Below are 26,612 nucleotides of genomic sequence, written 5' to 3'. Positions count from 1 at the left end.
AAGTTATTAAATATATATTTTTTGTACTTTTCTCCCTTCAGTATTCATAAAACCATAAAATTCATTGACCAGGTGACCTCCCTCATGACTTGCCCTGGTAATCAGGAACTCTCTTTTTACTTCTCTTTAGTCCTCTGAGGAAGTTCTGGAGTAAAAAAAAAAAAAAATCAATTAACTTCAAGAAAAAAAGACTCACATTTAAGCTTGGCACAGTGGGATGGTTTTTAAACGTACTTTAAAGGTTCTTCTCTTTTTAGCAAGGTGGAAAGAACTGTATAACATCATCAAGCTAAGTCACCAGCATTTGATAGCTATTTTCAATCACACTGGTTAATGAAAGCTAGCTTGGAGGCCATATTGATTATTTCCACCATTATTTACAAACAAGTCTGATATGTGGTGTCTGACACAAAATGGCAGACAGGATATATTCCAGATAGGATATATTCAAGTTCCTTTTTGTCCCCTTTCTTTGCGATCTGTCACGGCGAGGCAGGGATACACCCTAAATGGGATGCCAGTCCATCGCAGGGCACCATGCGAGCAAGTGCACACACACACACATTTACACACTCATTCCTGTGACCTTCAGTTCTGGCTTTTCTTCATTGTAATATGGACTTTCTCTAAGACATTAACTGGCAAGCAAGTTTCCTCACTTCCACTGCTCTAATGACGTGGGAGGCTGATACTCACGCTGCCATCGTCAAATTAATGGTGCTAATTTATGTTACACTTAATGTTTCATCTCACTTTCACCCACACACACAAAGCAGAGGTGGAAAAATACAGAGTAGTTCCAGCACATATTAAACAATCTCCAACCTTCAAAATCAAAACTAGAAAAAGCTCACTACTGCTAGCAAGTAGTGATAACTGAAGCCTCTCTGTGTTTTTAATACCTCTGTGCCCAGCTGGCATGGCAGCCAAACCCATCGAGGGCAGATGGTGAGGCATCATGGGGGCATAACGCATACGCAGAACGATCCGGAAACATGATAAATAATACACAGTAAGAAGTGAGGTACACCGGCAGAGTTAAAAGCAGGACGTAATCATACAATATCCTAACACAGGAAGCTAAAAAGAAGCTAAAAAGCAAAAAATACAAATGAACGCTTTAACCGGGCTTTAAAAACATAAAAGAGCGATTTTTTTCGTACTCCTTTTGACTGATCAAAGTTCAATGAATATAAAGTCCTAATTTCTCATGATTGCTCATTTGCATAACTTGGATGAAGCTGTAATGGATTTGATCCAAGAGCAGATGTGGGTCACTTCTGTTTTCATTCCGAATTGGAAAAAAAGAAAGACTATGGTGATGTTTTTATGGTTATTAGGCTACATGGGCATCCATCCAATTCAAGTCAAATTTAGTAAAAATGAAATTGACCCTGAACCCATTTCACTTCCAATTTAAATGTGCTGTGTAATAGGCCTACATAAACAAGAACAAATCTGCTGAAATTTATTTCAATCTGCTGCTTTTACATAATAGTTTAGATAACCATGAATAATGGGTTTATTATTCATAGCAAAATGTAATACTGTAAGGTTTTTAGTACTTGACAACCTGAGAATGGACTATGGCACACATGAGTGAAGAAATGATTATATATAATCTACTATCTGCAGCCCAATTAATTTTAAAAAATATATGAACAGAGGTGGGAGGTAACAAATAACATTTACTTCTTGCTGTACTTAAGTACAAAAAAAGTGTAATCGCTAAGAGATATTCATTCACAACAACATGTAAATGATGCCCTGATATACAGCAGTTACTCATAAAATCTCATAATTATGAAGGGGAAAAAAGAAAAAAACATGAGCTTTCTGTGTTCAAAAATCTCTTAAATCTAAAAAACAAAGTAAATAAAGTACAAAAACTACAATTCTCTGTTATTAGCTATATATATATATTTTTTTCATATTTATTTAGCCAATTGACAGCTAGCTGACAGCAAGCTATCATTATTATTAACATATCGAAATAGAAAATGATTGGATTTCCAGAGTTATACTGCTAGCTAATGTTTGAGAAATGAGCAATTGAACTGTTCCTATTTCTTGGTGAATAATTTACAAAATCAATAAACGATTTGCCTTGGTACCCTTACACGATTTACCCTTACACGATCACTTTACCTTTCACACTTTAACTAAACTAAAATGTTTGTACTTTTGTACTTTAACGCTACTAGAATACATATTTCTGAGAATCACTCTCTTTTAGTAGTTTATACAGAAATATTCTCAAGAAAAAGTAAATAACTGAGGATACCAAACAGATTTCATGTTAATCACACCAGATGGTTATAATAATAATAATAGTTGAAATAATGGTTGAAATTAACACTTCTCATGTAAATAGTTTTGATTAACATAGCCTAAAACAAAACACTTTCACACTGCAAAAGATTACGCTAGCAGTGTGCAACTGTCAAATGACGTCAGAAAACTTTAGTAATTTAATATTACCGCTTGTTTAAATGTTTGCTAGCTACTCTGAGAAGACTAAAACTCTATGGCATAAGTGTACCACATAATATTACTACTTAATTTGTACGCCTAATAAACTAGCCTAATATGTGTATTAGCCTGTTACATTGTATTTTCATGGTTTGCATTTTAATGCTCTTTTGAACAGGGTAAGTCAACTGAGTTCGACATTATTAAAGCATGCAAGTGTGCAAGCAAAAAAGCAAGAAAAATGAAATAGTACTAGCACTTTTAATCTGCACTAGAAAAAAAAAAAGCAGTTCTCCCAAGCCGCTGTTTTGTATTCACTAATTTGAATTTTCCCAGCGGCCACTGAGACGTCTGCCTAGCGTTAATGGGACAAGTGTGCCACAGTACAGAAATGTTCTATAGTTATTGCACAGGTATGCTCGATTTGTTAGTTAGTCTGCAGGATCTGCCAGCTTTTTCCATTTCAAAAGGGGGTACAGGTGCATGTTCTATGCTAAAAATATAAGGATAAATGACTAATAAGTCTCCTCTTTGTGCTTTGCCTCCTGGATGTTACAACACTTTTAAACGACTGCTTTGTTTTGCACTGATGTTAATGTTGTTTGCGCTGCTTTGTTTGTATGCTGCTGTCAAAAGCCATCAGAAATGCATATTTAAATGCTGGTTTTCCAAAATGCACTTCCCAGAGGAGCATTTCCCCAAACACAATTAGCATTAAAACACCCCTCCAGTTGCCAAATTACTCCTACGCCCTTGTGTAGCATGGAGGACTCGGCAGAATTTATGTGCGGAGCTTATTAAATCCACAAGAGGTTAACAAAATCCACAGCAGTCGATAACAGAATAACAGTCCTATAATCACAGCCTGTAAAAGTTCAAACCAAACAGCACAGACAAACAGGTGCAAAGGGAAATCTGAACTCAGGGAGGAGAGAAGTCAACAACCCGGTAAAAATAAAGAATAGTGTAAGTAGCCACCAGCTTACGACTACTTACAAGACTTCGCAATAAACACTAGAAATTGTTATTTACAGTATATAAGCAATCAGTAACAAGTAACGTGAAAACAATCAATAACAATATCAACAAGATCAGAACTCTGTGAATGAGCCCTCTAGTGGCAGGGTATTATTTAACACCTTGGTATCACAGTACGCATATTCACAAACAGCTCAGCAGCTATAACTCACACGCACACTAGATAATAAGAGGATTGCTTGACATTTCATGTGTACTTGAAGTATTGTGCTGCTCTCAAACTGCTCTCAGATTCAAATGTCAGATGCAGTGGGCATTAAATTGATTCAACAATGTGTAAACGCTTTGAAAACATGAAAACATCAGAAGAGGTATAACACAGCACAATTATCTTTAATACAATGTTGTTGTTCTTCTTCTTTTTCTTTTGTCTGCTCCCGTTAGGGGTCGCCACAGAGGATCATCAGAGGATCATTGGTCCGCATATTTCATTTGGCACAGTGTTTTTAATGCCGGATGCCCTTCCTGACGTAACCCTCCGCGATTTTATCCGGGCTTGGGACTGGCACTGGGAGTGCATTGTCGTGTGCAGCCCCAGGAGCTGGGGTTGGGTCCCTGGCCAGTAATCAAACCCGGGCCGTGGCGGTGACAGCGCCGAGGCCCAACAACCCGTCCTCCAGGAACCCGTTGTTTATCTTTAATACAATACAATTTTTTAAAATATATTATTGTCCACAGGGCCAGTTAGTACATGTTGTCACTTATGCTATAACAGCTATAAGCACCTTACCAGCTTCTCTTTAGTTAACAAAAAAAAAAAAGAAGCTTGTCATATTTGCGAGAAACCACAAAGCACTTAAAACGCTCCTGTGACAGAAAAGTTACTAACAAAGCACTGACACTGGAGACTCCTTCCATAAATGTTAAATTTACAGAACGCTTCACTGTATCGACTAATAAAATATGGTTTTTGTTTGTTAAATAAAGACACATTTTATTATTATCCTTAGATTATGTAGTTTGTCTGCCATACAGCCAAGTCCCTGTGAATGAGCTGTTAATGTAGAAACGATAACATATTAGAACAACTGCATTAATATAAACTTATGATTTGAACTACTGCTGTTATAGAAAATTAATCCACACCTTGTGTAATTCTAAACAATCAGCATTTAACGGCACTGTTGTATAAAAATTGTCCATTCCTGTTTCTGTTTTATAACGTTCCCTTTCTCTGTCAAGTCACCATACGGTCTCTGCAAGTTTAATATTGCTCCAGTAATATTACTGCATCCCTACGATAAGTTTAACAGTCTTCATTGCACTCTCAGAGGCCCCCAAAATCCAAACAGATAATTACTAAACATATGGTTTTGCTATTTCCGGATATGGGAGCAGAGGAGAGACAGAGTGCGGCAAGGAAGACATTTAGCCCGAGATATGGATTATTGCAACAAAAAATGGAGAATCCAATAATTTGAGCATATTTATATTTAATTTTCTTCCTCCCTGATGCTTCTGGGATACAGGGTGCATACATACGGATGGTAATAATGGTCCGTCCCAAAGTCTCTTAGCCATAACAATGAAACCCAAAACGCTGCAGGAAATAAAGAAAAAGTCTGCCGACAATAAGTTGTACTAGAGTTTTAGAAGAAACAAGAGAAGACTATAAATAGGTTATTTGGCACATTGAGAGCTTGTTAGTGCATCTCATCTTAGTGCAAAGGTGTTGGAACTCTCCACAAGTAACAACACAGATTGTTGATGCCTCACACATTTTCACTGGTGTTTCTTCAGTTACTGATCTGCATTCGCTAACAGTGGAAACCCTACCTGACTGGTGTAAATATATAAGACAGGTCATCAACATAATGACACCAAAGCAATAAAATCCTCACAGTGAAGTCTCTTTTTAAGATTTATAATATTATTGACTTTTTGTATTATGACACTTCAGACATCGCAGTTTTAGCCTGTCATAGTGTGAACTTGATTTATGTGATCAATAAAGGTCTGTATATGTACATTCATATGGCATTAAATATGGCTGACATATGACAGTCAGTAGGTGTAGTCTAAAGATGTAACTAATTATGAACATATTATTCATAATAAACAGGTAATGTGCTCTAAACAGATACAAGAAATACACCATATGGCCAAAAGTTTATGGACACCTGACCATCACACCAATATGTGGTTCTTTCCCAAACTTTTGCCACAAAGTTGGAAGCACATAATTGTCTAGAGTGTCTTTGTATGCTGTAGCATTACAATTTCCCCTTACTGGAACTAAGGGACCCAAACCTGTTCCAGCAAGACAATGCTCCTGTACACAAAGCGAGATCCATGAGGACATGGTGTGCCAAACTTGTGTGGCCTGCACAGAACCCTGACCTCAAACCCCACTGAACACCTTTGGGATGAACTGGAACACTGACTGCACCCCAACATCAGCGTCTGACCTCACTAATTCTCTTCCAAAATCTAGTGGAAATGCTTCCCAGAAGTGTGAATGTTATTATGACAGCAAAGGGGAAAGAAATGTGGAATGGGATGTTCAAAAAGCACATGGGTGTGATGATCCACAAACTTTTTGCCTAGTGTATATAAGAAAGAAAGAAAGAACCTTCCAGTATAACCATACCCACTGCTCATTTAAATTTAAATATAGATACAAACGCTTGGTGCACAAACTTATAGTGGCACTGCTTTTCACCCCTAGTAAAGTGACACCTATAAATAAATAAATAAAAATAAAAGTCTGTATCCAGTCTGTAAAACAGTTCAGCTCTACAGTGGAACATGTGTGAATCAGTATGCAAAGTGCAGTTATTATTGTTTAAACAGGTCTTTCTGAGACCAGCAAAATGCATTTTCATTATTCAGTCCTTGAAACAATGACTAAAACCACAAGTTTAGTCATTGGCATAAATCACGACAATGACATTATCCAGTGCTTTTTCTACACTTCGTAATTATAAATCATAGAAGGCTACAAACTGGGGTTTTTCTAGCTGCTATTGGCTGCAGGTGAACTGGAGGCGGTCCAGCTACTGTTCTGCCATAAATAAGCCTAATAGACTATCAGCAATCTGAGATAAAAGCTTACTTCAACCTCATCTGCCCCAGAAATGGGTGTTGCAAAACTCATCCCTTTTAATCTAGTGTTATTATAGATGAGGAGTTCAGTGGCACCGCCCCAGTGAGTCTATTAAACGCTCTATAGTCCGCTTTTTTTTCCCCCATTTTTCAGAACACACTAATACCTCTTTTTAATCAGATAGATGAAACGCAAAAAACGAAATTCTTCCTGGTTCTCCTTCATATATTTAATGGTTCACCCATCATTACAGAACAACAGCAGGACAGACAGCTTACTTAGCCCAGGTGTTCTGTTTATTCACCTTTATTTTGCAACATAAGACCCTTAGGATGAAAAATGCTATTTTCAACAGCGACCTGCCGACCTCCAGGAATTCCCTCGCATCTCATTCATCTTGTCTTAATCACGGCTCTGTAATGAGCACCCCAATCTGAGAATAACCTCCACTGTGACTGACATCAATCAGAGCACCCCCACCTCGTCAACACATCCTGACATTAGCATAGCCTATCTCGGCTTGGCAGAATCCCTCGCTTCGGGTTGACACAATCTAATCACGCCCGGATGGCATACATATTCACGTACACGCCATCAAGTCAACCCCCAAACTATCTGTATTCTGAACCAGAGCTGCCTGGATAAAGCATATGCATGTCAATTTGGACAGTTTGGAAAGACTAATCAAAACACCCCTGTGCAGTCTAGTGGATAAAAAGAAAATGTCCTCCGGGTATAGGCCAAGTAATTAACAAAAAGGTTCATGCTCGCATGTGCTTTGAGCTTTAAACCCAGTCCTTCATCTTATCACTCACCATACAGTGACTTCCATTAGATAAATCAAAGACTTTGCTTCAGCTCTAGTCTAGATTCACACTTTTGAGTGGTTTATACTATATTCAATCATGTCACATGCTCCAAAAGCAAATTAAAGCTCTGCAGATTAGGGATGTAACCAAATACAAATACATTACTGAGAATGAACAGATACAAATAGAGATACAAACAGGAGGCACATCTTTTTTTTTTTATCTTGCCAGAAAGGTTCAGAGATGTGCTATCAAGACTGGGATTCTGTGTGACACAAGGAAAATGTTATGCTAGTGGGAGGTTTTTATTATCATGTAGGCATGAGCGAGCGGTCAGCTGTGACGCTCACAGGAAAAACAAAGACCATGTTCATTAACATGCGATACATTTACAGTGTTCATTGATTCATCCTTAGTAACTGCCTGGGCAAGGCCACAGTGGTTTCAGTTAGACTACTAATGTTTGTATTTTGGAAACCAGAACAAAGTAAATTTGTTATAAAATATAGCAGGTTCCAACAAAAATAATAACCACACATCTCTAGGTGAGACGTTATGAACTCGAGTGATGGAGCTGAGGGTTTTTTTTAGTGTTTTTTTAGCATTATTTTCAGGGAGTACAGAGGTAAGGTATATTTAATGTTAGGGTGGTATATTCAATTTTTTTAAAAAAAGGTCTTTGTTTCTAAATCCAAATACAAATAAAGATATGGATATTTGGAGCACTAAAGAGATACAGATACAGATAGTGTTACTTTATACAGATAAAGATAGAGCACAGAACAACTGCTTTTTAAAGTGGGAGATTTGAGATTTTAATATCTGTAATAGTTAATGAACAGATACTCGGGTTAGCCTCTAGGAAAGCGGGAATAACCTTTTTTTTCCTGTGCAGGTAAAAATGTCCTCCTTTATATGTCTGACACATAATATAGAGAAATAATGAACAGAAATATTAAATGCGCAGTCAAAGCTTAACTGAATGTCAACTCAATATTTCAGCCTGTAGCCCTACTGTAGCAGCACACACTCCGGAGATTTGAGATGTTTCAAATTCAAACTTCATTTATAACTTCAAGTTATAACTGGTACAGAGTTTAGGAGTAAAAAGCTCACTGGATTAACAGACTGGATATGATCCCAGTGACAGTGCAGGTTGATAATAATCTAGCAGTACAGATATTTGTGGTATATTCACTAAACCAGTGAATGAAAACCGAAATGAATGCTAAACTGAAAAGTGTGTGCAGCGTTGCTTCAGGTGGAAAATGGGCTTAAACTGCAAAACCTCTGACCACAATAATGTCACTCTCTGCATCAAAATACTGGCATACATGGCACTTCTTTTTCATATTTTGTCACCGAATTCATGTAGAATGTATGACGTAACAAATAGTGATTTCAGCATTCGATTACTGATACTTCAAATGGTTAACTAGGTACTCGAATATTGGTGCAACCTGAAGGCCTTAACCATGCTTATTAAGACCTTAATAGCTAATTTTACATTTTACAAATATGCAAATTGTTAATGGTTTACAGACAATTTAACATAAGCTGCAATATTTCTATAGAATTTATTTCAGAAGTGTGATATTTCCACCTCAGTTACTGTATCGAGAAAGAAGAAGAAGAAAATTTGTATTGTTAAAAATTAAAAGTACTACAACTAAAATATTTCACTGAGAGACGTTGATTAATGTTGATTATAGCAACCAAGTTTTGTCCATTATTACTCTTCTGACTAAAATGCTATAAAACAAATTTAGTTATCACTCCCATACGACCATTGTACTTGAGTAAATACGAAATTGTTCTAGACACAGTAAATGCATCACCTCTAGTTAAGGGTTCCATGTTGATATGATTAATGGTTTAAAATAGTGAAATGTTAGACGCAGATAGTGTACCCTAGGGAAGCCTTGCGGCTATAAATGAGATTTTTTTAGCTTGTGTATGGCTCTTAATTGAAGCGCAGCTTATTCTTTGCTGTAATAGTCAATATATCTTATATGCTAAAATAATTTAATCTCGTATAATCATTTTTGAGACACGCTAAGAAATTTTGGCCTAGATGAATCCCTGTGGAGTTCTCACATGTAAGTTCTCGCATGTAATTGGCTCTCATTCTGCTTTTTCGTCACATTTCTGTCTTCATCTTAGTCATCAGAAATAAAGTCGTCAATGAAATGAAACCCATCGAGTGCTTCACATCACCGGAGCATGTTGGCCACCAAATGAAAAAGCACACTGGTACCTCTGTTGGAGTGGAACACAAACAGATTGGGCTGTATTTTTAGATGGCCACAATGCACCATCCTCTTGATGTTGTATTACAGTAAGCGCAATTGCTTTAGGAGCTTGTATCAGGATCAGGTTGCACTGCAGAGACAGAGATCCTGAATCTCAAAGGGAATTAACAAGACTGCTAAGAGGCACAGATCTCATTTAGAATAGAAAATAGCTCCCTCAATTGTGCGCTGACATATATAAGTAATATTAGATGTTATTTCCTGTGTCCACATAAGTCTTGTTTAAGGTCTTTACTGGAGGGGTTGATCTGTGATGAGCAAATGCTGCGCAATGACAAATTATTGATCGCAATGATTGATTGTATGAGGGGGTATCTACATCACAAAAGAAAAATCAATACCGAAAAGGCTAAGAGGAAGGAAAAGTATAGAAACGCAGCTTGGACCATTCAGTCGTCATCATTTTGCCATTACTTATGACCCCAGAAAGTAGCCAAAGGTACCCAATCAGTTTCCCAGCTGCTCAAAGCTTGCCAAGAAGCTTTTAAATATGCCTCCTGATCATAGATTTTGCTGAAAATAATTCTGCTGCAAATTCACAAGTCACTGTTCATCTTTCAGATCTGAAAAAAGCTCACCATTGGTCCACTGACTTTTTTTTTTAGGAAACAATATAAAACATCAAGCTCTGAAGAAGAAAAATGCAAGTGAACAAAGCAATGGAGCACTGGCTAAGCACATTAACCTTACAGATGGACTTCTACACAATTATCCATGTGCCACTAGTGGAGACACGTATCTCCTTCTACATCTATAGGAGAAAATATGAAATCGAAGACTATAAAAAAAAAAACACAGATTAAAATGGCTTGGGAATTAGTTTATTTCAAACAAAATCAGTATTCATAAAATAACACTAATATATGAACAGAATGCTCAGCATCATTTTGCCATTACTTATGACCCCAGGAAGTAGCCAAAGGTACCCAATCAGTTTCCCAGCTGCTCAAAGCTTGACAAAAAGCTTTTAAATATGCCTCCTGATCATCAATTTTACTGAAAATCATTCTGCAGCAAATTCAAAAGTGACTATTCATCTTTCAGATCTGATAAGTTCACCACTGGCACATTGACTTTTTTAAAGGAAACAATATAAAACAGCAAGCTCTGGAGAAGATAAAATGCAAGTGATGAGAGCGACAGAGCATTGGCTAGGCACATTAACCTCTAAAAAAACACAGACTAAAATGGCTTGGGAATTAGTTTCTTTCAAACACAAGGTTTTTTTTTTCCTCGCCTTTTTCTTATTTCTTCCACAAAAAACTCCATTGAGAAAGATGCTTCAGTCATGACAAGGGAAACGCGGCATCCATTCTGTGCCTTTTATATGGTGAAGCGCCCTCCTGGGACTCCCTACGCTCATGTAGACTGTAAAGGGTTCTGACTGTAGGCTATGCGTCATTCTTTTAGAGTTCAGCCAGACGGAGCCAAGCCTCGCTCAAACATTAAGAGGAAATTCTAGTCACGGTGTGTAGCAGCAGCGTTCAGAATCCTGTTGTCCAAACAACTTAGATGAATTAGGGTATGAATGAAACTGTTTCTTTCTGCTTTCACTGAAAACCAGTTTTTATTGAGCTAGCTTGGCTGAAACTGATGGACTTCTACACAATTACCCATGTGCCACTAGTGGAGACATGTATCTCCTTCTAGATCTATAGGTGAAAATATGAAATAAACAGAACCCAAAAAACCCAGATTAAAATGGCTTGGGAATCAGTTTCTTTCAATCAGTATTGATAAAATATAACACTAATATATGACTATAATACATCTTTGACAGACTACACAGAAAGCTCAGAAGGTCAACCTTTATTATTAGTATTATAGAATTATTAGAAAACCCACTGCCGTTGGGAAGCACTAAAATAAGATCCCCATATTCAGCAGGTCTGCCTTTTCCTGACCGGTGCAGAATACTGGCAGCCATCTTATCACTATCTCTCACACCATCTCTCGGTGCTGTCAATCAAATTCCTCCAGACGCTTCAATCAGCCAATCAGATTCTCTGTATCCGGGCCAGGGTGGTGAAGTGCCAAGGCTGCGATCGTCAAGTGACATTTCAAGGTGCCATCTTGAGATTTGTTGAGATTTGATGGCATGTTCTTACGCTGATGTGTTCTGGCAGTGTGAGCATTAAGAAACAAATAGTATGATGCCTAATTTACAGGACAACTAAATTACACTCAGGCACCTGGAACAAAGGTATAAAGCACATTTTTATTCTCAGGCAGGAAACTCCTTGCCACAAATGAATGCACGAGCAAATTTAGTCATGATATTTGAAATCAGTATGAGAATGACAATGCTATATTAATAGCAAGAAATACAAGAAGGTAGCTGCTCGTCTATAAAATAATCTATTTCCATTTCCTTTCACAGAGAAAGCTGACTGCATTATTCATAAGTGTATGCTGTTTTTTTTTCCTCAGCACTTATAACATTCTAGCAGCTACAAATCATACAGTATATGTCTGTATGGGTGCGTTTCCTTTTGCTGTGCTGTTACCTGTTGTAGTGATTGATGAGATGTGTTGCTCGCAGTTTTGTTTATTAGGCTATCTGGCGTTTTGTCACAAGTTACTCTTATACAACTTGGTAAACTGCATCATTTGTATTACTGACTGCTTCATGGCTTGTGTTCACCAATCCCGGTGCTCTTCCTATCAACTATCTCACACTTCTAGTTACTGTTTTAATTATTGGAAATTTTGTCTAGTAGCACTGTCACCTCCTTTAACAACTCTGTGAGCTAGGATTGTAATTTGCCTTATTTGTTGCTGTCAAATAATTAAATGTAAATGCAAGTGTATACAAAGGGCATAACAAGATGACCAAACTGTTTACAAGGAGCTAATATCTCTAAAAATGCTAATGTTGCTAATAGTGAATAAGGCTAGGAGGCCTAAGTGCCAGTTAATGTCATGCTAATGGTCTCCATTAGCGCTCTTTCATTGGTTAATGAATAAGTCTATTCACTATTAGATCCCATTAGCTTTAGTCTTTTCTGGGCGTAGGATTTATTTTCTAACACTGCACAGTGTCACCAGTTAAATGGCTTGGTATATTTGTACTGTATTGTGTTCTTGTGTTATTAGTTTAGCTTCATATTTAGAAAGTGAAACACAAGACACCTGACATCACTCCGCTTCCAGATTTAAGTTCTCTGTATCTTTGTTCAGTAGCTTCTGTCCACAGACTGCAGACCACAGATGATGTGTACTTGAGTCCATACATGGAAGTGAGAGCAGCTCTGAGTGGTTGTGCCATTAGGGCCATATGGGTGTGGGAGTGTCTTTGAGTCCATATATGGAAGTCAATTTTTCTATATACACATGCATTTTTTAAAATCGCTCCTTCACACATTCACTATTTATGAATAGTGCACTGTACAGGTGTAGAAGGGCAGCAGTAACATACACTCTTACTAGTGAGTGCTCCGGAAACACATCATTGTGACCTGCTGTCACATAAACAACCCAAACAAATTATCTAGCAACTTGAAACCACAGAAATACAGAAGTATTAAAAATAATTTTCTGTATTAAATACATCACTAACAAGTTTGGTTTAGTCATCATTCAACAACATCTTTTATTCATATTTATATATGAGTGTGGAACTTTTGAGCTAAAAGAACTCACTTTGCTTTATTTAGTGTATTGTGGATCATTTACAAACTGGATTTATGCAACATTACAGGTAATAATAGTGTATAGTGAACTGTACAGAGAATATAATTTGTCCACTTTGAAGTCAAAATAGCTGCACATTAAATAGTGCACTATCTAGTGAAATCATGTCATCAGATTTTGTTAGCAAGCTAGCTAGCATGAGCTAACCTGATGAGACTTCTATGAGTTCATATTCATGGATGTTTATAAAGCTAGTCAAAGCTACATGAGCTAATCTGACAGGCTTTCTGAGTAGAATTTAAAGTCATATCTATGATGATCATCATTATTAAAGCTTGCCAACTAGCTACATAAGCTAACCTGACCAAATTTTCTGAGGGAGTTTTTAAGTCATATTTTTATAAGTTTATAATTTAAATTATAAGTTTATAATTTTCACGAAAGCTAGCCAATTAGCCAACATGAGCAAACCTGACAGGATTTCTGAGAGAATTATTAGATCATATTTTTTAAAAAATATATAATTTTGACTAAAGCTAGCTAACCACTACAGCTACATTAGCTAACCTAACTGAATTTCTAAGAACAATTTAAAGTCATATCCATAAATGTTTATGTTTTTACTAAATTTTAGTAAAGATACATTTTTACTAAAGCTGGCTAATCATCCACATAAGATAACTTGGCAAAAATTTCTAAGAGAATTAGACCATATTTATAAATGTTTATAATTTTAACTAAAGCTAGCCAACAAGCTACATGACGTAACCCGACAGGATTTCTAAGATCAGTTCGAAATCATATCCATATCCATGTTTATCATTTTTACTAAAGCTAGAAAACCATGTACTCGAGCTAACCTCCCCAGGATTTCTCAGAGGATTATTAGGTCTTCATTTTCACTAAAGGTATTCAGCTACTTTAGCTGCATGAACTTATCTGACAATATTTTCTAAAAATCATGTTCTTAAGTGTTCATAATCTTCACTGCTAGCTAGATGGGTAACTTAAGATCATCGTTCTGCTAGCGGGGCTAGGGGTCCACAAAAATTCCAGTGTTATATCTGGATACAATTAATGTATACAAAAGTGACACAACATAAAATTAAAGAGCATTTGGGGCACAGATCACAGATATTCTTTTTGGGGACCAGGGTTCGAGCAATTCCAGAAAAGTATGTTATTCAGAACAGTGTGTCTAATTTGACATCATCATCTCCTTCTTTTCTTTTCCTTTATTATGTACAACTGCAGAAAGCATTAGAACTTCCAGAGCTCTGTCCTATTTTAAGATGTGAAAGTATCTCTGCGCCATCCTACGGTATGTAAATATTGCCCTTGTGTTCTTAAGAGATGTTGGGGCCACTGCAGCAAAGATCTCAACTTTTCTCGGCTTTTCTTTCCTCCTAGGCGATCAGTAATGCGCTTCACAGCGCCCACCAACAGAAGATCAAAGACCGTGGAATAAATTATTCCTCACACTTCGCACGGTCACCACATTTAGAACGCTTGGATCAGAATCTGGAAAATGGATTAAGAAACCAGTGGTGTCTAATGCATATTTAAGGAAAACTTTAATATTGAATTTACAATAATTAGTGAGTGGGTTTTTTTCAGCATTTGTTAATTAGAAGCTTGAAATGTAAATGAAGTTTTAATTTTAATGCTGCCATGGTGAATAAGTTAGAAGGCCTCAGACTCATGCGTTTCAACTCATTGATTATTCACTCGACAGTGTTACAGTGGTAACGAAGAGTTAAGGAGGACCTGCAGGAAGAAGGTAATTAAACCTGACTGACTGCAGTGATGAGAGAGAGAGAGAGAGAGAGAGAGAGAGAGAGAGAAAGAGAGCAATTCCCAAATTCACATATAAGTCCAAAAGAAAAGCAACATTTCTGCGGCTATTTTTTCAACCAAGCTCCCAACTCGAGCCATGTCTCATTTATTTCATTTCAGCAGAGCTGAATCAATTGGTCTATGATCTATGGCTTCTCAATTCAGATAGTACGTCTGCTTCGTAAAACAGTTTATCCTGTAATGCCAGTTCAGTCCTTTTGTTCTCTCTGTGGACAGATGGCATCTACGGCTCTCGAGTTTTTGAACATGAGATGGCTTGATGACTTCTGCACTAGTAACCATAAATGAAAGCTAAGAGGGTAACTGCCCACAATGTCATCCATTTTTAACGACAATTGTCTTTTTGGTCAATAATGTTCGTTCTTTAATTTCACTATTAAGTCTTTACGAATGGATAGTACACGTTTTTTCTGGACATACACAAATGTAAACAGAATTGGTAAGAACTTGCCAATGCCAAAACTTATTATTAAAATATGAATAATAATATAATATTAAATATTATATATTTTAAATAGTAATAAGTACTATTATTTAAAAAATATATATATATATAAATTTACCAACTATTGTTAAACGTTTTTACACTTGGCTATAGTGGAAACGATGCTGCAAACAGTAATGGAGGCACTTGATTTGAAAAGATTATGTCGTCTCTCAATTAATTATCTTGGTTGGTGCTCATTTGATGATGTCATCCTGTCTTTGGTCATTCATTCATTCATTTTCAGTAACCCCATCATCAGGTCAAGGGCTTGGTAGATCCAGGACCTATATTGAGAACACCAGATAATATGGCAGGAGAATACACCCAAGGATACCAGTCCATCCTCGGACACTGTGCACACTCACACACACACACACACGCACATAGTCACGTTTCAGCCTAGCTAATCCACCTGCCAGCATGGTTCTGGGAGATGGGTGGAAACTGGAGGAAACCCAAGCGAAGGATTGAACCACAGACGCTGGAGCTGCGAGGTGACAACACTACCTGCTGATCTTCTCTGCCACCCTGTCTTTAATCTATTCACCAAACAATAGCTGATGAAAACAGAACGATAGGAACATACGTATTGAATTTGGACATTTGGCTAGAAATATACATAGTGAATCGTGATTAACCTCCTCTACTCAGAGACGGATTCATTCCTGCTCTAAAACATTAGTATCCAAGTGTCATATATTGGATTCATGTAACCTTATCATTACACCAACACTCATCTCATTATGGTGATTTGAAAATAGTTGCTACTCGTGATAGAAGCTTGTTGGGAGATTCTGACAGGATGCTCACCCACTCACATACCACAAATAGCCCACTGAAAACGTTATAAAAAAACCTAAAGGCCCACTCTCTGCTGATTTTCATCCATCCGGCCTCACACCACACCACTTAGAATGAGTAATCCACAAAAAGGTGAGTAGAGAAAAAAAGGACTGAGGAAGCCGGAAAGTGTCCACGCAGGCGTAGGACAGTGTGAGCTTCTCAAGACACAATGCGTTTGACTCCTAAGGGATTATTATTAGCACTGAGATATGCATGTCTGTGTCTGACCAACACACAAGAAAAAGCTCTGGAAAGGTGCCTGATCTTAAATTGCCACTTTCTCCAAGATCTAGGCTATAATGACGAACGTTTAAAAAAATAAAATAAAACCTCAGCACACACCCACTGACATAATAAAATGATGTTCATACAGAAAATACTAGCTGCATATAGTTTTAGGAGTGATCCGGTTGTTGAAAAATAGAGAGCAAAAACCTGAAGCGATCATTAAAACAATTCTGATTTAGCCTGGAGAGATTTCTAGAACTGTAGAGACTGGAAATGACAGGTATTAAAATAAAAATGTGATATTTTTTGTTTTGATTTTGTCAATATACCCTGTCATTTGTAATCAGTAAAGCAATTTGGTATTTCTAATAGATATATAGGTTTGATATGGAGCTTATTACTGTAATGAAGCAAACATCACCTCTGCATAAGCAGTGTACCTGTATATGTATAACTGGTACTGATGCATATCACATTGGCAGGTTTATTCTAAATGAATAAGCTTTCTATTTACTATTTCTTTGTACTTTTATTAAGCAAAACCTTTCAATCTTATTTGCTGTATGATCTGATATTTAATTTCTAAGGTAACTCCTCTGGCACCCATACGGTCTGGTATCATGCTCTAGAGATATCCCAGCCAAATTATAAATACAATTCTGAAATATTTTGTGTAATATTCATAACCTGACAGATTAGACGCAGTCCGGGCTAATCTGTATCAAGATCACCACCTTTATTTACATCTACGGTAAATCCGTGTAATCTGTGTATCCTTATATTCTGCTGGTTTGTAAAACCTAATAAATAATATTCATCACAAACAAACAAACGCAAGAAAATCACAAAACCTCTGTTTAGTTTTGCATAAACCACATTGCAGGTTCTTCTAAAATATTAGATATTATAATATTAAAATATTTTCTCTCCATGAAAAAAAAAAAAAGTGAGATTTTTTTTTCACAGATTTTACCACATCAGTGATAATATGCCTGATGAACCCCTGGGTTATGAGTTATAATTTCTGAATAAATAGTACTGAGCTCATGCAGCAGTGCATTAGGTTACTGATTACTAGCTACTACAGGCATGATCTTAAAGATATTCTCATTGTAAGGTAATCATAGTGCTTTATCCTGACCGCATGTAAACCCAAATTGCATGGAAGAAAAGCCAGCGAGGGCAGAAGTTAATGGAGTCTGAAATGAAGTGAAATTGGAACAAAAGGCCCCGCGTTGGTAAGCGCTCGTGAGTGAAGCTCCCCGGTGGATTATAACGCGAACAATGAGAGCGCGCGACTTGTGCTGCTGGGTGGCAAAAGCACCGGATGCGACTGACAACACCGAGAGCATCCCGTAGTGCACAGCCAATAAATATAAAGCACACTGGTGCACATCATAACCCTGAAACAAAGCTCACCCCTAATCATACGCATTAAATCGTACAAAGCATAAGGCTCGTGCATCATGTTTGCTTCCTGTAAACCTAGTCTTTGTGTAAAGGTGAATAAAATAAACGCTAAATTAGGGTGGGGTGCATGAACTAAAAATGCAAAACACACAAAAACAACCTGGTGGACAAAATAAGCTAAATATTGCATGCATTATTTTTATTATTTTTTTGTCTATGTGTAATGAAACATCACAGAAAGGCCGGCTACCTTTGTTGTTTGCAGCGTTGGGACAAATTCATGTGCGCTCGCGCTTCCTGTCCGTCCGCGCGAGCGGCTCTGGATGGTAATTCCGCGTATCCGGAGACAGAGACAGAGACTGAGACAGAAACTGAGACAGTGACTCAAAGCTGCTGGAGTCGCAGGTTCAACCTCTTTTCGACACCGTTATCTCCGCGCCCCCATTTTCCTGCACGAGCTTTGGTCGGCTGCGCGCTCGAGGAGAGAATAGGAGGTGGTTGATGTCATCGATATTCCGAGGTAAAAAAGCTTTCTCTCCTCCTTGATACCCTCCCTTACCTCCAAGCCCCGCCCCCTCTCTTCAGTCACGTGACGGAAGGCTCTCAGCATCCTCAGGAGAGGCTTGAGCAGACTGAGAAACAATTAGTGTGCTCATATTCGGTTTTTCTCCAGCCTGAAGACAGAGTTAAACAGAGACTAAACTAAACATAAACCTTTATCCCACTATCTAGTGTAGTGTTTTTTCTGGTTTGAACCCATTTTCATCCCAAACGTTTCCCAAATATGTGTGAATTTTACTCCATGGAAAGCCCTAGGGCGCAAACTGTAGCTTTTCAGAAAAGCTGTGGAAAGGTCAGTGAAAATATATTGAATAGGGGAAAAAAAGTTAATTACACTTGGTGGCTCAGTGGTTAGCATGTTTGCCTTCTGTGTGTGTGTGTGTGTGTGTGTGTGTGGAGTTTGCATGTTCTCCCAGTGCTTCGTTGGTTTCCTCCGGGTTCTCCAGTTTCCTCCCCCAGTCCAAAGACATGTTGTAGGCTGATTGGTGTTTCCAAATTGTCCATGGTGTTTGTGTGTGTGTGTGATTGTGCCCTGCGATGGGTTGGCACCCTGTCCAGGGTGTCCCCTGCCTTATGCCCCGAGGTCCCTGGGATAGGCTCCAGACTCCCCTGTGACTCTGTGTAGGATAAGTGCATGTGTGGACCATAATCTAAACGCTAATTAAAGGTACCAGACAGGTCCTTAAGGTTCAGTTATTTTAAAAGTATACTTACTATATTTACATTTAGGGTAAAAGGTACATACTGTACATACGCCTTGCAGAATCTGCAAAATATTAATAGTTAAAAAATAAGAGGGATCATTAAGATTGCATTTTGCTCTGAATAAGCTATTTCACATAGCAGATGTTTACATAGAGTCCACAAGACACAATAATAACTGAATTTACACAAATGAACCGGTTCAAAGGTTTACATATACGCTTGATTCTTAATACTGTATGTTGTCAATGACTGTTTTTTTATGTTTTGTGATAGTTGTTTATGAATCCCTTGTTTGTCCTGAGCAGTGAAACTGCCCACTGTTCTTCAGAAAAATCCTCCAGGTCCTGCACATTATTTGGTTTTCTTCTGCATACTTGACCACTTTCCAACAGTGGCTATATGGTATTGAGATCCATCTTTTCACACTTAGGACAACTGAGGGACTTGTACACAACTATTACAAAAGAAAGGTGCAAACATTCACTGATGCTCAAGAAGGCAACACGATACATTAAGAGCCAGGGAGGTGAACTTTTGAAGAGGATGACTGGTGTAAATTGTTATGTTGTCTTCTTAATTTTGTCTTATTATTAAACAAAAATAATAACAATTTACACCAATAAGACTCTGAAGGCACAGGTAAACTTATGATCCCAACAGTATATACTACTATTACTACTACAAAAGAGGGAACAATCCCATAGACAAGGAAAGGTTTTCTACCCTTTGTTCTGTGTCTAGAGTCATAGTTGTATCAGTTGATCACTTAGAACCACTGATTTATATTATTTTTTGTGTACAGCATAATAGTACAGTGAAGCCAATAAAAAGAATTCACCATGCATAATCTTGCTACATTTAAAGTAACAAAAATGTTAAGAATAGTTTGGATCATCAACAACGAATAATGTATTTACGCTAACCTGCTGACCCATTTACAACTGTGACCATTCACATGTTTACATCTTCTTTAAGAATGGTATAAATGTGGCAGTACAAACATACTGAAATATCAATAATAAACCCTTGAAAGATTGACGAAATATGATAACTTGCTTCCTTTTATGCACAGTTCTTATTTCTCAGGTGCATACATGAAGCAAATGGCTCTGGTCATGTGACCAGTTATCTTCAGTAACCACTTTATTTGGGTCAGGGTCAAGGTGGATCCAGAGTCCATCCTGGGGACACTGGGCACAAGACAGGGATGCGCCATAAATGAGATCCATCGCAGGGGATCTCACTCACTCACACTCATACTCTCTCTCACACACACACACACACACACACGGGAACACTTATTCACTTTGTGGTAGTGAGTGAATTTTAGGTTCACCGTTCAACGTACTGGCATGTCTTTGGGTGAAACTGTACAAACAGCTCAAGATCGAGCCCTGGAGCTGTGATGCGGCAACGCTAAGCTCTGTGCCTTCGAGCTGCCTCAGGTTGCAACAGTCACATAAAAAAAAATTATGACAACCTATAATTTCATTTGCACAGTCAGAATAAATGGGTTAAGACACCTAATGTAGCATAATGTGAACTGCATGATATCATCACAGTGGGCTCAGTGCAAATGAGTGACAGCAAAAGAGTGATCACTTTCATATCACATACTGCCATTGAATGATGACTAGAACACACACCTACAACTCAGCCTTGGTGGAACCATATCTCCAGCATGATATGGACCACAGCTTCAACCCAAAATTCTACAAAAACCTTAAATGGAGCTGCTTACAGTTGAGCCACCTTTGCCCACAATGTACTTTGCTTTGCCATTAATAATCATTATATGCCTAAAATCAACCATATGTGGCTGTAAACTATCCATTATCTGGGGTTATAAGTATTCAGCAATGAGCTTTTGTTCATTCATTTCATAGGTAATAGTAAGTAATAGGCAAGTCTTTTGGAGATTATAAACATATTACTTAACATTAACAAGTTAATAAAGTATGAGGGATTTGCACAATGCGTTCACTATTTATTAGCTATAATAGTCTGGTAACTTTGAAAACGTAATATGTCTTGGTCGATTGAAATACACTGAAATTGAAAATTTGTGCAAATTAGATATTTGCGTAAACAATTCCCTTAATAATCTCTCGGGTTCCTGATTGAGAACTAATGTACAAGAGTAAGCTTGCAGTATAAGTTCTCATTTCTTTCTACAACTATCATTCACCTTGTTTTAATCAGTCGATGGAAATGTAATCTTGCAGCACCCATGTCACTGTCTGCTATTTTAAAAGTAATGGGTTTGATTGTATTCTGCTTTACTTCACTAAGTTATATTAGACAAAACTTTCTGGCTAATGAATATATAAATGCAATTTAAGATGGAGGTGAACGCAGTGGTGCCGACTCCTGAGGATCTATGTCACCATCTATTTTAGTAAGCCTACTAATCCAACATAAGTCTCTAATATTTAGATGCTATTGAAAACCATATAATTAGGTTGCTCAGATGAGTCAGTCTGGAGCTGGATCTAAACCACACAGGGCGTCAGGTCTGCAATGAACAGGGCTGGGCAAAGACATGTCTATACATACAGACGCAGACTAAACTTGGTGTGTTACACATTGTACCAAAATTAAATGAAGTCCTGTTCAGTTTTGAAATCCTGCCATTGGTATGGCTTGTCTTTTAAGATATTTTGATTCTTTGGTTCAGACTAAGTTTAAATTTAAGATCACAGTTCCAGTGAGCGTTGAGCTGTGTGTATTTGACTTTTATAGATGCTGAACAGATACAAAACAACACATCCTTAGTGGAGTGGAGAACAAAGCTATTTGGGAACATGAACAATATTCTCAAGTTAACTTCTAGGATCTAACTGTAACGGTAGCACATTTTTTTCCTCATCACTAAATGAAGGGAATAATACTTACCCTACTAAGTAAGGAATGAAACAAGACGGGTGTGCTGTGTTAGGAAAAAAAAAATCAATGATGGAGTTATGCAATGCCTGGAACATAACATCCTGAAGTGTTTTATTTGGCAATTTGCTAGTTATTAAAGAACAATGTGTACTTTTTTTATTTGTTTATAGTTCTACATTTAATATTGTGGAACGCCCTCGAATCAAGTTATTTCCTGTTATCACTTACATGTTATTCACTCTTCTCTCTCTCTTTCTCTCTCTCTCCCTCTCAGTGACTTGTCATGTTCCCATGAAATTCATGGAGAGAGCTGACACTGGAGATTTCCAAAAAACTAATCCATATAACCAGACCAGTCAGAATCAAGAATTCTGTTATAAAATATATTAATGCTAAACAGATGAGATAATGTTACTGAATTTCATGCCAGATGTGAAAGAAAGAAAGTGAACAACCCCTGGGTTAAGTGCCCTGTTTCAGACAAGACAAAATGGACTGATGTCAGACAACTCGTGTTTCCCAGATACATTAGCAGATCCGGGACTCTTATGATCCGTTTAATTCTCTTTAGAAAAATCAAACAAAAACCAGGTTACGACTAATGCTGCAAAATAAAAGGTTTACATGCTCGTCTCGGAGCAGGTGAGGGAGTAAGGAACAGGAATTGAGCATAAGCTAAAAATAGAAAAAGGTGATTTTTCAGCTCAGGGAGATTATTGCAGAACAGGTTGTTCGTGTTGCAGAAAAGCCGTCAGAGCTGATCTCTGTCCTTTCAGATTGCATCACTTGATAAACACTTGCTCTCTGAGAGAACAGAAGCCTGGCACTGTCAAAGTCAGACACAAAGAAATCCATTTTGTCTCTTTTCTAGTAAATGACCAAATCTCACTTGGCTTGAAGCCTGTGGTAAAAATATCTATGGTCTACTGCCACCTTGTGGGGTCCTTGTAGACTGCTGGTGACATTTCAGAAGTTTTAAGTATGCGTAGTCTAGGGGGTGAACAGTAGACATAACAGCTTTAAAAATAATAAAAATGGAAAGGTTGATTTGATATTGGTCTTGTACAAGGGGTAGAAAATACTTGAATAACAGAATGTCATTACTATACTATAAATACCTTTACAAGAAAAAATGAACTTTTTACTACTTACTTTTTTACTTAGACCTTTAAAGTACTTGTTACAAATCTTGAAGGTCTCTTCTTCTCTCATTCACTGTACGCTGACTGTACGCTCTACATCAATCGAATGGGCTCGGGTTAACATCCAATCATTTCAGTTATCCAATCAAGTTCATCAATTAAAAAAAAAAAAACGATCAAGGATCATATCAATTCCACATTGGCCGTGGCCTTCTCATGATACACAATGTAGTCAGCACTATAGCTATATCTATGCATTTGAATATGGATAAGCCACTGGACTGTAGTGTGAAACTTGAGGATGAGGATGCCTGGCCCTACCTCAGTAAAATGTTTCAGTATACTGGAATAAGCAAAGTCTTGTATAAAATGAAGCGTCACCTTTGCCTCCATAGAAGGCATGAACTCCATCAAATTTGAAAAAGAATGTTGAGGTAAGTTTTGGTAATTTGCTGACATTAACTAGCTACATTAAACTGTTTTCTCTGCTAATGCCAAGTTAGATGATCATAAATCCCAGTAGTTGCTTTAAAACAAAAAATTCATTCAGTTTAAAAGTAGCAGCTGTTAGTTTCACTTGAGTATATTTTTAGCTGGATACTTCCACATTTTCTATACTTTCACTTACAGTAAGTATAATTTCTCAGTTCTCTTTTGAGTCCTGTACAGCAGACGAGCTAGCAGGGATGGGCAAATGTTCTCAGGCTTCTCAGGCTTCCTGGCTGAGACTCTCATCTGTACAGCTATGCTGCCTGGCCTACTCGTAAAAATGAAAAGATGTTATACTTTTTTTTAATGGAAGACAATCATATCAATTATACATGACAATTAAGATAGCAAGCCTAATTCATTCATTAGTTCATCTTCAGTAACATCTTTATTCTTGTGGATCTGGAGCCTATACCAGGAACGCTGGATGTGAGGTGGAAATACACCCTGGATGGTTACGCCAGTTCATCGCAAGGCACCATGCACACCCACATTCAGACACAGAGGCAATTTACTGTACCCAAGCCAACACTGGAATGTTTTTGGGAGATGGGAAGAAACCGGAGAACCCAAAGAAAACCCACACAGACATGGAGAGCACATATGAAACTCGAGCTCTGAGATCTTAATTCAGTTCAACCAAATTAATTTTACCTTCAAACCTCAGATACATTTTACAGGGAACGATCCCACCATCTGTTATCATATTGCTTATTAAAAATGAAAATCATTAGTGCTGCAATCGATTTCTCCATCATTTTATTCAGATGATAGATATTTAGACATAGATATTTATCACAACCTTGGAATAATGAAGCTCTGAGCTCCAGTTATAAACTTTTCTAACAGTAAACAGAAATCGTATGTGTTTACAATCCTGCCAACATCTGTTTGGTTCAAGCCAGTTCGATATACTGTATACTGCACGCACCTCTGTCAAAAGCCCCACAGCTGACAGAGAAAATCAATCCATGAGGGCAACAGAATAGTCTGTAAAGCTCTAGAGATAGATTTGGGAAAAGACACTAAAAAACATTATCTGTTTTTTTTTTTTTTTTACCAGACTATGACGTGATCAGACCTTTATGGTGGCGTGGCCAGACAGAAGCCCCTCATTAGAAAAAGGTCAAAATAGTGCTCATGCCTTGAGAACCAACATTCTGATGAAACCAAGATTGAACTCTTTCCTGAATGCCAGCGTTACATCTGGAGAAAACCAGGCACTTTTCATCACCAAGACAACTGCATATACACAAGTATGTGTGTGTGTGCACCATATACCCATCTAACCCCTCTGATGGAATAAATAACAGCGTATTGGCTAATGTAATTTTATACAGCAAAAACTGAACTGAACATCCTTCAGCACACTTAGCACTGTTTGACTTTATAGTATACAGTTGTAAAAGAATAATAATTCATAATTCCATTATCCAGTGTCAACCAAAAGAGGATGGCTTCTGGTCTGGTTCCTCTCAAGGTTTCTTCCTGACGTTACTCTGGTAGCTCAGTGGTTAAGACGTCGGACTTTTGATCAGAAGGTCTTCAATTCAAATCCCAGCACCACCAAGCTTCCACTGCTGGGCCCTTGAGCAAGGCCCGTAACCCTCAAATGCTCAGTTGTACATGAGATAATTGTAAGTTGCCCTGTATGAGGACATCTGCCAAATGTCTTATCTCAGAGTTCTTGCTTGCCACTGGCTTGCTCATGAGGGATCTAACTATAAATCTACACCCGGATTTCTATAAAGCTGCTTTGTGACAATTTCTATTTGTTAAAAATGCTATACAAATCAAACTGAATTTGATATTGAAAAATTAAGCTGATTTAGTTTTGAATGGATATGATACTCTGCAGTCAGGTGATCAGGTGTTAAGAGCAGTCAAGTAAAGCCAGTCCCTTGGAGAGAAAGAGAAGCCAGACATCAGAAGCGTTTGATCACTGACTCAACTGTATAGTGTTGCCTTACAGGAACAGACAGCATAGAGAGAGAAGGGTTACAGAACCCTAAAATAGCCAAGGAAACACCATCATTACCAGGGCAGACCACCTCCTGAACTCACACATTCCCTCTGACATTCACCACACACTATTTATACCTTAAGAGCTGATGTGGAAAGATCATCTTTCTACATCTAGTGTAACAAACGTTACGCAGGAGCCGCTCACATTCACTCTGAGAGATGGGGTGAAGTCAGAAGAAAGGTAAAGCTGATGTGGGTGTGGGTTGTGAGAAATTGTTCTTAGACAAGATATAGAGGGAAGACAGAAAACTGAAGGAAATACAAAGGAAGAGAGAGAGAGAGAGAGAGAGGGAAAAGAAAAGATCCGTGAAACATGGTTTGAATGGAATCTGTATGTTATGCAGTTTAGGCTGAATTAATTATTAAAAACTATTCATTCTTAAATACAAGTAGACAGAAAGATGAAGTGGAAAAAAAGCAAATAGGAAATGAAAGAAAGAAAAAAAAGAGAACAAAAGAGTGAAAGAGAAAGGGTGTGCCCTTCTGTGTACATCTGCAGTGTGTTTAGGGCAAAGCTGCTGATTGGTCAGCTTTGAAGCACACTGAAATCAGATAGCAGACAGGTATTTGTATGAGGAAAATCTGTATTTGAATGAGGAAAATCTCAAATTATAAATTTGATTAAAACCAAAGTATTCTTCATTCTTGCAGAAAAGAGTCTGTATGTTA

The 26,612-nt window shown here is 37.7% G+C and overlaps 1 protein-coding gene across 4 annotated transcripts in view; it reads right to left on the bottom strand.

Annotated features, from left to right (window-relative positions):
- LOC113533157 (receptor-type tyrosine-protein phosphatase S) overlaps window positions 1-18,681 on the bottom strand; it is a 128,281-nt gene extending 109,600 nt beyond the window's left edge. For 2 of the 4 annotated variants that reach the window (XM_026925076.3, XM_026925080.3), the window contains exon 1: window positions 18,386-18,680. The gene's annotated coding sequence lies outside the window, so the exon portion shown is untranslated. Of the gene's footprint in view, window positions 1-18,385 lie in introns of all 4 variants that reach the window. The other 2 variants (XM_053227342.1, XM_026925079.3) reach the window with 2 other exon arrangements.
- Window positions 18,682-26,612: the final 7,931 nt, after the last annotated feature.

The sequence above is a fragment of the Pangasianodon hypophthalmus genome, chromosome 21, assembly GCF_027358585.1.
Source record: "Pangasianodon hypophthalmus isolate fPanHyp1 chromosome 21, fPanHyp1.pri, whole genome shotgun sequence".
Lineage (NCBI taxonomy): Eukaryota > Metazoa > Chordata > Actinopteri > Siluriformes > Pangasiidae > Pangasianodon > Pangasianodon hypophthalmus.
The sequence above is the reverse complement of the archived record's forward strand: the minus strand, read 5'-3'. Positions and strand labels throughout refer to the sequence as shown.